We start from the raw sequence: 14,135 nt of genomic DNA on the forward strand, positions 1-14,135 counted from the left end.
GGCGCTCATAATAAATTAAAAAATATGCACAGGCATTAATTTTTCAAAGATGCAATTTGTAGGCTGATTATCTATTTAGATTAAATGAGTCTTCAATAGTTCGAGAGAAATGTGGTGAAAACTGAAACTTATAAAGAAAATTAAGTAAAAATTGTATTCACAAAAGCCATACTTTATTAAAAATGTACTATAAAATAAAAAATCAAATTATTGGCGTATATCTTGGTGTAAATAATAGATGCTCACTGCTACTCTAATCTAATTTATCGAAGCATCCGCTATTAAATAAACTCAAAATTCATTATTATGATAAAGTGAAGAACAATAGAAAATTGTTCTAATGCTTGAAAAAATGGTGTATTCAATGTTACAGTCAGTTGAATCAAATTGTGTTAAGGTAAAAAATAATAAATAAGAACGATTTTTAGCATTAAAAAGCATGTAAATTATTTATCAAAGCTCGATATTTCGATAATGTTTACTGGTTTATTTGATAAATGCATCTTTCCAGGTTCCAACGCTCTTTTGAGAAAGCTTGAAATATATCCATCACTGACGTCATCCACAAAAACTAAGGTTATCGTTTTCCTAGCTATCTCACACTTGAGCGTATTGGCTGTTGAGCTCTAGTGATCCGTTACGTTATTTGTGACAAGTGTTTTTTTGTTGTTCTATACACGCGTTAATTGTTAATTTCGTTATAACCAGAATATATTGCGATACTTTTTAAAATGTTCCATTTTTCTTTTTCGTAATGGTACAATTTATGCGATGGATACTAGGTAGGTATTGAGTATGAATGAAATTCTAACAGACACAAATAATATAACTTATTTGATCTCAATACGATCGAAGATTGAGATGTGAACAATAACTCTGAAATAGTACTCGAAAAAAAAAATATATTTTACGACCGTAAAATTTTGGGCAGTTGAATTTAAGCGTGGCCGTATCAGGTGGACTGCGATATCATCGAAAAAATGGTACTAGACAACCGCCAGATTAAAATTGGAGATAGAGTTAATGGGCATATCAAAAGAATGCATTTGCCATATACTGACTGAAAATTTAAGCATCGTTAAGTGCTGGGTGCCGAATTTGCTAGCTTTGGACCAAAAGCGCATTCGAATGTACATTTCCCAGTCCTTATTTACGCTGGTCAAGCAGATTTTTTCCGTCTATTCATAAATTTAAATGAAATATAATTACCACCATTATACACCTGAAACGAAAAAACACTCAGTGGACTCAGACAGTGTATTGTATTTGTGACAGTCCTCTTTAACACTAACAGGTCCTTCGACGTGCGTTCGTTTTTCCGGCTCATTGTAGTGATAGAACATAAATAAAAAAGTGGAAAATGAATATAGTTGAAAAAAACTGACAAACACGCATTTAGAGCACATCAAACTAAAGAAATGAAAACAATGCTTAAAATAAGCTTAAGACAATAATGAATGAATAAACTAATATTATTCTGAAAATGCGTAGGCCGCTTTGTTCCATATTTCTCGTACATCGATCTTACTTAATTATTGTTTTAAGCTTATTTCAAAATATATAAATTATGAAAAACTGTTAAAATTGATTTGCTTAAAAGCGTGTTTTTTAGTTTTTTTGAACTATATATATTTTTTAGTTAAGCTCGATTTATTATCAAAAATAAAATAAAAAGTAATACTGATGCAGATGAAGTTAATCTAGCACACAGAGAGAGCATTCATTCTCTCTATGTAATAAGAAAATTTACTGTGATAATTTTTTTATAGCGTGAACGGGAGTTGAACCCACGACCGGGGAATCCGGAGGTAGACGTCTTAGCTCGCTCGGCTAACGAACACAATTAAAGGACTGGGATGTACTAACAATAATAAGCCGCAAAGGCGAGTTACAAATAAACCCACATACAGGTGAAGCTGATATAAACGTGTTAAAGAGATATAATGATTCAAACAATTGTTTGTAAAAGTTGCTACGTCATAATATGCACACGTTTCCACGCCACCTATGAGGTAGTGTACTTAGCGCGTTTTTTTAACATGGTTTCTCCAGTAGCCTATTCCACGGATCTGTTGAGACCATGTTCAATTTGAAACTATTGCAAAATAATGGAAATCAGAGATTGGAAAGATAAAAGCGGTTTGAATTGAGGATGTGCTGGCTTCTTCACGTTGTCTTTCATTAGCTGCAGTTTTCGACATGTTTGCGACAATTTTCACTGATTTTCGATTTGTAAGATAGTCCTAAACTTCAACTGCTCTCTCGATACGTACATCGATTAAAGTCTTCATACCACGTTTAACAATAACACAATATTCTGACATTTTTGCTATAAAACGCAAAACAACACGATATAGGTTGAGTTAAACAAATATTTTCACAACCAATTGGCGCTGAAGACTAACAGTATTTCATTTATTACAGCAGGTATAAGACCCTAGCCACGCAGACAATTAAATAGGAGATAGATGTCGGACTTCATTTTCCCTGATATTCTCATAGTTATAACTTATGTATATTTTATATTTTGTAAGTTACAATGAGCGATAGAAAAATATTTTAATATATATTACTACTCTAGAAATATACGTTGCGTACTCTGCATATTATGACAATCACAACCTTTACACCTTTTTGATTCGTTATATCTCAGAAACGATGTCTCGTAGGAAAAAAAGTATTAATACGTTTTTTGTAGATAATTTGATGTGCTACAATTTTTGTTAGAAATATTTTTATGATAGAATTTACGATTTTGTTGAAAACCGCGAAAAACCCATTTATTGGCATTTAACCTCGAAGTTTTTCCATAAACGGGAATGATGGGAACTCAAATTTTATTTTTAATTATATTTTAAACAATTTCACTGATTTTCAGCTTGGTGGGAATTTGTCCAGACTAAATAGTATTTTTAGATCTTCATTAATTAAAAAAATCTAGCTAGTAATCTAAACTTAAGTATGCATCAATAAATATTAGACCCTTAAGTAATTATTTTAGAAAATTTGGGAAAATTAGATTTATGGGTCTAGCGAAATGATTTAATTAGATGTTATTCATATACAGCAAGATGGAGTACCACATTATTATCTTTTTAAAATATTGAATTTTAAAAATTATAGTGATTATTTGGAATTTCAGGAATAAGTTACTTTTTAAGTGTTAAAGATAAAAATTTTATACATTAAATGAGTTGTAGGTTTGACTTGAGTTTTTCTAAAGTACTATTATAATAGAGGATCAAGTATTTAATATATATTTCTGGAAATTTTGATGCGACTTGGCACATTACTAAGAGTTAAAATCTCCAAGGTGGCACATTTTATTGTATTGTTAATTTATTGACACAGTTTTCGAAAGGCAACATTCTAAGGAAACAATCATATTTACTAATCGTTGAAGAAATGGAAATAAAACCAGAAGAGTACAGTATAAGCAATTCTTTAGAATATCATTAAGTGTTCTTAACCACTGCTAAATCAGTCATTACTTCTAATACTTTCGATTGGTGCATAATAAAAGCGCAAGTACTTTCTTATCCTAACCTTGAAATTGTAAAAGTATTTATATATTGCTTAATAAATCATTCAATTATTATGTTTCATAGTTTATCAAAATAATCAAAGCTATCGATGAAAGTCTATTGGAATTTAATTTTTCCACCTTCATTCAATATTTACAAAAATGTGGCGAGAGCGAACAATTGTCGTTATTTAGTGCCTCAATTCATTGATATTTTCGAATATTCAATACTGGTGTCTCCTTTTGATTGTATATTTACACATATAAGAGAAATTACCAAAACAGCATTCAGGTTTATGTACAAACAATTCAAGAAAAAGTACATACTCGAAGACATTACTGTACAACAATTTGACGAGGTCGATGAACATCTTGATGTAACTTGGACAAATCAGAGACGTTTATATAATTAACTCAAGAATTTCTTCAATTTCTTATTTCCTAGACCTTTTGATATATTAATGCATCTAAATGTTCTTGATTTTAGGTCTCTTCTATTTCAAAATTAGTTTTTTTTTGATAGTTTTTAAAAGAAAGATAAATTTTGTCGTTTCGACTTTTCTTCAAATCTTTATCAAAATTATATTGATCTATAGATCACCTTCATCATGAATATCAAAATAAGGATAAAATCAACTTTGTTCCAATAAAAAAATTTAATTTTTCCTTGGTTTCTACATCTCAAATATATTAAATCTAATAGAATTTACAAAATAGAGCTATAAATTTCACTTAAATTATTTAGATCTTTTTTTATCATTTATAGCTTTTTCGTTCTTATGAATGTGCACCATTTTTAAAAATTCTCTTTTTTGTGTATTAGATTCCGTTTCAAGAATTTTTAAATCTTTATAATTGAATTATTATTTATGTATTATGTCCTCTATGACTTATACTAATATCTAAAATTGGGACCTAAAGTAAAAGATTACTTTAGATCCCAATTTTGCACAAAATATTTCTATTTCTTCCTGTGACAAATATCTTATGTAATATTGAATGCAACACCAATCATCTAAATACCGAAATTCAATATAAAATAAGATCTGATAATTGTAATATTATCTCTAATTTCAAAAATAAATTGAAAAACAAAAGACAACAAAACAATATCAAGTCTCAAAATAAAACTAGAACCAAAGAATTCATAAATAAAAATAGAAATCTCAAAATTTTGAAAGCAGATAAATCTAATAAAACTGTTATCGTGAAATCAGAAAGACAACAAAAAAAAAATAAACAAGACCCTACGAATTCTTATCAAAAACAAAATAATGATCTAATCCAGTCTTGGGAAGAACAACTTTTTATTTCGCCATCAGGCGCAAAAAAATTGAAAATTCACAATGCCTTGCCCCCTAAAATATATGGTTTACCAAAACTCCACAAACCTGACATTCTCGTTCCACCGATTATTTCAAGTATTCCAACTCCTCTCACCCCATTATCTAATTATTTGAAAAATATTTTGAAAAAAAAATTTATATCAAAAACACATGGAATTTCAAAGAAAAAATTAAAAGTGTCGAAATTCCTAATGATTATATATTTATTTCGTTAGATGTGGTTTCTTTATATACAAATATTCCTATTACCATTATGAAAAATATATTAATGAAAAAATAGGACAAAATTAAAGAATATACAGAAATACCTCAAAATGAATTTATAAAAGCTATAGACTCACACTTACACACTACATATTTCAAATATGAAAATGAAATATACAAACAAATTGATAGTTATGCTATGGGAGCTTCCATTTCAAGTGTTATAGCACAATTGGTAATGGAAGATCTTGAGAACTGTCCTAAGTAAACTTGATATAATTGATATTCCATTATTCTTCTGATATGTAGATGATTGCATTACTGCTGTACCAAAGAATCAAATTGGAAACATAAGTAAAAAATTCAATTCTTATCATGAAAATCTTCAAAATTCACAATTTTGTACTTTTTGTGAATGGATACTAATCTCTTAATATTCATATAGCTCTTCACACTTTTTGGGTATTTTACGACACCCAAGGCACTAAACCTTAAGTTGCTATCTAAGTTTCTTGGACTATTTATTTGGAAATAATTTGTTATTAGAAAAATTTCTTTCTTCCATTTACAATTTCCTTTCACAAATCATTTTTTGAATACATCAGATATAATTATATCTTACGTGAATGTGAATATGAAAGATACGTGCATATCTTGCGCAATTGTACCAATATTTTTATTTTTAAAATATTTTATTACGACGGCTGATCCCTTTGGTGCGGCCCTGACTCACTCAAAATAAAAGCTTCCCAAAAATATTGTTCAATATAGTCTCCATTTTTCCCATGGATGTTCTTACATTTCAAAAGCGTGTTGACATGAAGATTATTGATCCTCTGCATGCCACTGAAACCGCCAGTACTCATTAGGACCGAAGCCTGGAGAATACGATAGATTCTCAACCCATTTCAAACCTGCCTTTTTTTCAATTTTTTCGGTTATTCGTCGATGTATTCAATCCTTACATTAATTTTGATTTCTACTTCGAAGTCATTTTTTTGTCTTGTCTATACTCCGTTAAAGACGAGGCAAATCTGCTTGGAATCAGTCTTTGTACTTTGAATGCGGAAAAAATAGAGTTCGAAATTCATAGCCTGGAATAGACACAGTCCAAATCTATGCTTAATGACAGATAAAGGCTTCGTATTCTAGTGAGACTTCAAATTTTTCCTTTCCTGTAGTTTTCTCATTTATATGTCATGCTGTTATCTTTTTTTGTGATATTTCTATTCAAGTTTTTTGTCTTGATGGATTCAAATATCTGCTTATGGTATTTTTGCATTATTCAGTTTTACTAAAGGACATGTAACTTTACGTAACATAACTATAACATGTGTTGAATTGCTCTTATTTAATTTTATCCTCCTTATTCATAACCACTCTTGTAATTCGTTAACATGGGTATCAGCATTTCTTGTTGATGTTTGTGGTAAAAGTTTTTGTTGTTGTATATCTGATTTGTTCAGTTTGTAAAGGAGTGGGCCAAGTACGCTACCCGATTGCACCCCTATTGTAATAATTGAAAGTTCGTTCTTTTCTTTGTTAACTTCCGATTTGAAGATTGTTTTGGTTAAGTAAGATTTCAGCAGTTGATGGTAGTGTGGAATAATAGTAAATCAGCTTTTTCTTTATTGCTTCTAGACCATGTTCGTTTTTCATACAGGAGGAGTTTTTCTAAATTCTTTATAGGCTTCCAAAAGATGATCTTGTATAGATACGTATTTCTCAAATAGTGCATCTCGTATTTATTTGAGTTTTTTCTACAATTTGTTACCAAGTACTTATAATTTGTTTTGTCTGTAAGAATGTGTCTCCTTTACTATCCTCTCGAGCCTGAATCGTTTCTGCTACAATAAAAATAAAGTCTCTTTATTTTTAGTGGGATGTCTTTATTTCCGTTTTTCTGTTTCATACTTGACGTAGCAATTTGAGCTGGTGTGAGCTGGATAGTTCTGTTGTCCTCATGATTTCTTTTGGATCTTTAAGCCTTATTATCAAATCTACCGCCTCAATAATTCTGTTACCGCATGCTTTCAAGAGAAAATGACGACTGGAAACTTAATATGAATGACTGATTAGGCACAATCATTATTGTGATTAAATTTAATGGAAAAACATCATCGATTGAAAGTAATGATAATTGACCAATGACCAAAAAAATATGCCGTTATCGATTGTTTTGTAATAAACAAAAACGTTCAACATATTACGCGCATCCTATTATTTAATTGGAGTTACGCCTATGTGAACTCTTCCTTGATCACGCTTATCCCTTCCAATAAAATCAGTGGGCGTGCTTCACAGAATTTCCCAGACCCGGAATGCAAAATGAGACATACTATTGTATATTACTCCCATTCTTAAAAAAGCGAGCTACCATCTCGACTTCTTTAGGTCACTAAACGGCGAGTGGCTCCACTGCAATAACAATTATTTTTGAACTTAAATTAAAAATTGAATTTGAAAAACGAAATAAAAAGACTGAATTTCCAGTATAATTTTCATGTAATTCTGTTGTGGTTGTGGTGATATTTCTTAGGAATAATAAGCAGTGTCAATTTTTAGTGTAAATATAAATAATTATCTCAAATTGAGTGAACTGAGATTATTCTGATGAATTTTTATCATTATTATGTGATATTTTTAAATACGTTAGCACACTTCAAACAACAATCGTTTATTCTGTGATACAAATACAGCAGCTTGGATAAAAAAGGTAAGATAATTTTCATTTACTCTCAATGAAAGTGATCATATTTATACTCGAATGTTACTTTAGTAAAAAATTTTTATGAAATTTTGTGATTCCATAAAATACTTAATTGAATAAAATTGTGGGGAAAAGTTAAGGAAATTATTGTTATTGAACAAATCATCATATTTATAAATATGCATACCAAGTGGAAACCACTTATAGAATAAAATTGTTGGAGTAAGAAAATTTTAGAACGTGTCAACTTTCAAATTTAAAGAAATCTAAAACAATCCATACTCTATAACTGATTTCAATGAATACTATCCTGTTTGATCATAATAACGTACTAATTTTTGTAATTAATCCGCAAATCCTGATAATTTTCTGGATTATAGTCATCTATTTTGTAAATTATCAAGTAAAAAAATGTGCCTCAAAACAATGTTTTATTGGGATAACAACACAAACCATTGAAAATACAACCGCCTCCGTAGGAAGTAATGTTTAAACTACCCTTAGTGAAGTTATCAAATGCAAATGAAATATGATGATATCAGTTCGAAACAATCCCAATATTTCTACTAGATAAATGAATACAAACTACAATCTTACAATGATTCAAGAATTACTTGTTAACTCCAGTTTTCTGGAGAAATTATTGAGTATCAAGGTAGAATATATGTTCATATTGAATAGTAAATCGACAGAATTATCACGTTGATGAGAGAAGTCTGAAAAAAAGAGTGTTTGAGCATGAATTATAAGAGATCATAGAACTAATATTCTTTGAAGAAATTCTCAATGGAATACGATATTTGGAATTCTTGCAAAAACGGTTGTTAGTGCCACGATTGTATCTAAAATACAAACATCTGAACCATGATCTATTTACAGGCCGGTGGATGGGTAGAGAAGAGAATTTATTGAACGGTTATCGGGACCTCCAATCATTAGATATGTTTATAACGAATTATATCGAATTTCGTTCGTTGTCGTCTTTTATTTTGAAACTATAAGCAGCTATCAATTTAGCACTTCTTGGATCTTCTCAGTGTGAAAAAATCATCTGTCTTCTCAATTTGTTGTCTCGCAAAATCATTTGCAATCAATAGCTCAGAAGCTATTTATTATATCTATTAAAAATCTTTAGGTATAGAAGATTAGATGATTAGAAATTATCTGAAGTTACATGACTCTCGACTATTAAGAATTTGACATTTACTTTAATCCAAAGCTGAAAAATTCAGATATATTAAAATTACCACTAGATTACACCCATCTGAAAGTTATCAATCATTATTTATTTGTGTTAGTTACAGTTACCCAGAAAGAATAATAAAAATGTTACTCAGATTTGCTCCTCGATATCCTTTATTACTCATCAATCTTAACTTAACAAAATAATTGAAAATCATAAATTTTGGCTTCGATCCTATACCTTTTTGGTCAATATCTCTTATGATAGATTAGCCACAATCCCTCTATATACTTTTATTCTAAAATTTTTGTTGAAGCTTTTTAAAAATATTTCAATCCCACGAAAATGGTCCCACTTTTTGTTATTTATACTTTCTGATAAAAAATTCAGATGTGAGTATATGAATGAAATCCTCAGTGACATCTTTTGTACTATTTGGAAATAATGTTTGCAAAAACCGAAATGCTTCACTATTCTTGTTAGATCCAGAAAGTTTTTCTGTAGTCCTAGTTAAACGAATAAATGAGGTATAATGTTTTTGAGATTTACCATCAACTTATTTTATGTTCATTTTCTCGGAGTATTCTCGATTCAAATAGGTTATTATTTGGTAACTCCACCTTGTAAACCAAAAAACAATCCGATGAGTTTGAGGTCACTGCCTAATTTCATTGCCGTTCTTCATACTTTATTATTTTCATTAATGTGCACATTGATTCATAGTTCTTTTCACAAATTACTATTCGTACAAACGGCGTATTTCAAAGAATCTACGAATAAACGGCATTCTGTTTCATTATAGTTTTAATTCATTACCTCAATAAGTTCCAACTTTCAGTACAATAACAGTTTTTTCGTTCTCTTATAAAAACTTTTAGTAAACCTTACTTTTGTTTCTGGTCTTAACAAATTCCACTGTTGTAAGCGAAATCCAAGAACTTCTGTATTAAATCTTGAAAGTTGTGAATATTTTATAGGATAACTTAATTAAGCTTGATCAATTAAACGTGGATTATTTTCATGACGAGATAAATCGTCGAAATCATTAGATATAGACTTAACTTAAGCATTACTTCCTTGTTATCTTCTTACACATTTGGACTGGAATGACCGGGTCAAATTGGATATAGAAGATCTTTCGAATTTAAAATTGGCTTGGTAACAAACGGAACATCGGCACATAGAATAATTGCGTTATTTTTTGTATTGTATACTACTGTCGTCTAAACACTAAAAGTCAGAGTTATTTTCATGATTACTAAGTTCTCTCCATAACATTGGTGAACCAAAGAGAAGTTTTACTTTATCTCTGGCTAGTCATTTAATCAAACATTACATGTTGTATTCACTTTTCATCTTAGTTCGCAATAGGAAACTCAAAATAATGAAGATGTCCTTTTTTTAAAAAATCTACGATGTTTTCCTATAAGTTGTTAATGTCCATATTTTTCTGTGTGATTTTTTAATACGCTAGCTTCGTTTGCATTTTTTCCTACAACTTGATTCCGCGATCCGATTCCAAGGCCTCAATCTACCCACTCCTTGGAATTTCACAAATGAAATGATAAGCTGAAACAAAAAAATATGAAATGATTAAAATAGGAAATAAAATTGATATACTTACCAGCGAGAACACTGTTGACAAAAACACACTCAATGCTGGTCTTGAGCTAACTCAATCTCTCGATGGTGAGCGTATCATTTTTATTTCTTGTTTTAATCATTTTAATTTTTTGTTTTTGCTCCAGCTTTTGATTTCCTCGGTGAAATTCCAAGAAGTGGACAGATTCAGGTCTTGGAATCAAACAAAAAAAGGGGTGATTAATTGCGTGGAGTAGGCAAATTGACCACGGAATTGGATCACTTCTTATCAATAATCAAATAATCACTCCATCCCCATCCTTCACTTGACAATGTCTCCAAAGCGGGGAACCGAAACGTCGAGAATTTTCAAAATTCCAACGCGGTTCAACCCGTAAACCTAGCTCTTTTGTTCATAATCCTTGTACTAATTTTGACGCTATCTACATAGGGCAAACATCTCAGTATTTATAAAAAAGACTAAAATATCATCAATACGATTAAAAAAATAAAGCTGTATTAACGATCCATGGAATATCAAAAAAACATTAATTCAATAATAAAGAATCAAAAATTCTTGAAACCGAATCTAATACACAAAAAATAGAACATTGATAAATTTAAAAAATACTAATTTTAAACGAAAATTGAATTAATAAAATTGTTAATTTCATTCAATAACATTTATAAAATATTTCACTTCGCATACATTTCTTCGAAAATATAATAAACAAAGTTTAGACAGGAATCAGCTGCTGAATGCTATAAAAAGTAACCTCATTTCCTTATGCACGAAAACCAAATTAAAACGGGTTTTGAATTTTGTGTTAGTAATAGATTCAGAAACTAGACAACCGGTGTCATTAATACGAACATAAACAAATAAAACCAATATTAGGTATATTTAAAAACAAACAAAGAAAAAGTCATTGACCGAAAATATTTCTTAATGTTAAATATACCTATAAAAAAATTATTGAATCAATAATTTTTGGACAAAGTTTTGCCAAGATTTTTGGAATAAATTTTGTTGAACACACTAGAAACCCTAAGCAAAACAGAATTATCGCTTTATATCTAGTTTTTCCAGCAACATAGCCTAGTCGCTACTCAAAAAACTGTTATCCGTATTCGGAAACTCTAGCCTAGAGTAACTACTTTTTCATTCGATACTTTCGCTTCACAACTCAACATTTATTTTCAAAAATATTTGCTACTGTAAATTGTTCCAAGTGAATTTAATCTATGAAATACCCAATGATACTATTTTGAAAAATTATTTACGTAGGAGAATTGCACCTATAAACAAATATTTTTTCGCATATTTTATTAATATTGAGTAGAGGAATCTAAAGTTTTCCCTTTCATACACATGTGAAAAGTAATAACTCAATTTTTAATGCATAATATATTTTCCGAAACACATTTTTTTCGTAAAATGTATGAAACAGATCAAGAACTATGAATCACTTTTAGAGGACAAGGTGGATAATCTTCACAATAAGATACAAAGGATTACTCATTATCATACAATACAATTTTCTGTCTTTTGTACACCGATGTGAGTCATTGGTATTCCATTGAGAAATTTTTTTGTCAAGTACATGGACTAAACGTGCAACTACAATAAAAATTTTATTAATGAAATCTAGACCTATAGAAGATGATCTTCCAATTCCATTTAAGTCTAAACGCGTTTTTTGTTTGTCATTCAAGTATCGGATTAAATTTGGCTCCTGTTTCTCAACTTGGAGCCGACACCCCAGGGGGGGGGGCAATTTGATTGAAAGGAGAGCAATTGAAAATGGACTCCACACGTGTTTAACCCTTTTGCCCAGAGCCATTTCAATGCAATGCTGCATTTCGGTGCCAAAACTGAATGAAAAAATTAAATTATCAAATAATTGCGGCCTTGAATATTATAAATTTGTTCGACGAAACCAAAATATAAACTCCGTCGTCAAGTTAACTAGACTAAACAAAGCAGCTGATTGCAATTAAATCTGAGTATCAAGAACTCTCAGAAATTCTAAATGATGAGACAGTTAAAACTGTATTTAATGTAAAAATGATATGACTTTTTGAGGAAGCAGATACCCAAATTTGACCAAATGTACAAGAAAACTAAACTGATGTGGATTTAGTGCTGTGCTGTAAATTATTACTTCCCTCGGATATAACAGAACCAGGATAGATTATTACAGAAAAAATCCTTATTAAAATTATCTCTATCTCCAAGTTTCTCAATTGAACAAATCAATGTTTTATAAGTTATGTATATGATATATAGGGAGTCATAAGAATTTTCGAAGGGTTTGGATAGGGCATTCAACAAAAAAGATTAGGAAACACTGCCATAGACACATTTTGTAACCTTGTTAATGCTTTTATCGACATTATTGAAGCAAATATGTTATTCAAGATCATTGCTCCACGTCAGATATTGAAATCAAGATGTCCTTAAAGCAGCTATACTTGCAGACTGAGAATTTGGACACGGCACAAGCTTGTCACTGCTTCTCTCAAACCTTTTAGGGTTTGACTTATTCATTAATCATACCTCGTATATTGTATATGTTTGGAATTTTGTATTCTCATCATTGTGTAAGGTAGTGTAAAAGTTCAGTAAATGTAGCATCTGCTACATTGTGGTTAGTATGATTCTTTGAATCCAGAAATTACGCCAATGCTAAATAGTAAATTTTCTCTTTACTATTTTTTATCTTATAACAACATAAAAATCTCAATTTTAGTCATGTTTTTCAGAATTGATATTGTTATATTTTTCAAGTTTCAAGTCCATTTTTTTCTATAAACCTATTTAGTAGCCAGATCAATGGTGTCGTTCTAAGTTAGTCTTGATTTATAGAAGGATAAAATGCCAATTCGATTCAGTATTTCGTTATATAGGATTGTTATAGAAAACATATTCAGTTTCCATAATCCATTTGTAATCGTAATGGTTAAGAATAACCGTTAACTGTTGTCCAATTTTTGAAAAGAAAATTACACCTATTTCAGAAAACATTTGTCTAGCATTTTATAACGTTCCATCGCGTTTGATATATTTGTATCTTCTTCAATCACACTTACCTCAATTCATCAAATTGTTGTTCACTTTTTTTTAATTTGTTTCAAGGATATATTGATTATATCAAAATAATGTATATTTGCAGAAGTGAAATCACAGTGCTCGCACAAACTGTTTATGACTAGATTTCTTGTGAAAAATCAATATAAAAAGTTAAAACAAAAATTCGTCTCGATTAATGCAATACGAGAATCACATTCTCGTATGTATTCTTGATACCTAACCAACCATACTATTTAGTAACTGAAATATTGTTATGTAATTATCATCCACAAACACAAAATCATGTAAGCTATACTAAGTGTAAATTGAACAAGCCTTGGATATATGCCCACAACACCTAAAAAAACAGTCATCTACATTCAAATGTGGTATGAGGCTTGAACAAATCCTGCACAACTCTGCCTAATATGTGCACAAAACATCGAAATTAACAGTTATAAACATTCACTTGTGGTAGGAGGGTCTGAAGTTATTTCAAAGACTAGAACAAATCT

The sequence above is a fragment of the Diorhabda sublineata genome, chromosome 5, assembly GCF_026230105.1.
Source record: "Diorhabda sublineata isolate icDioSubl1.1 chromosome 5, icDioSubl1.1, whole genome shotgun sequence".
In the NCBI taxonomy this organism is placed as follows: Eukaryota; Metazoa; Arthropoda; class Insecta; order Coleoptera; family Chrysomelidae; genus Diorhabda; species Diorhabda sublineata.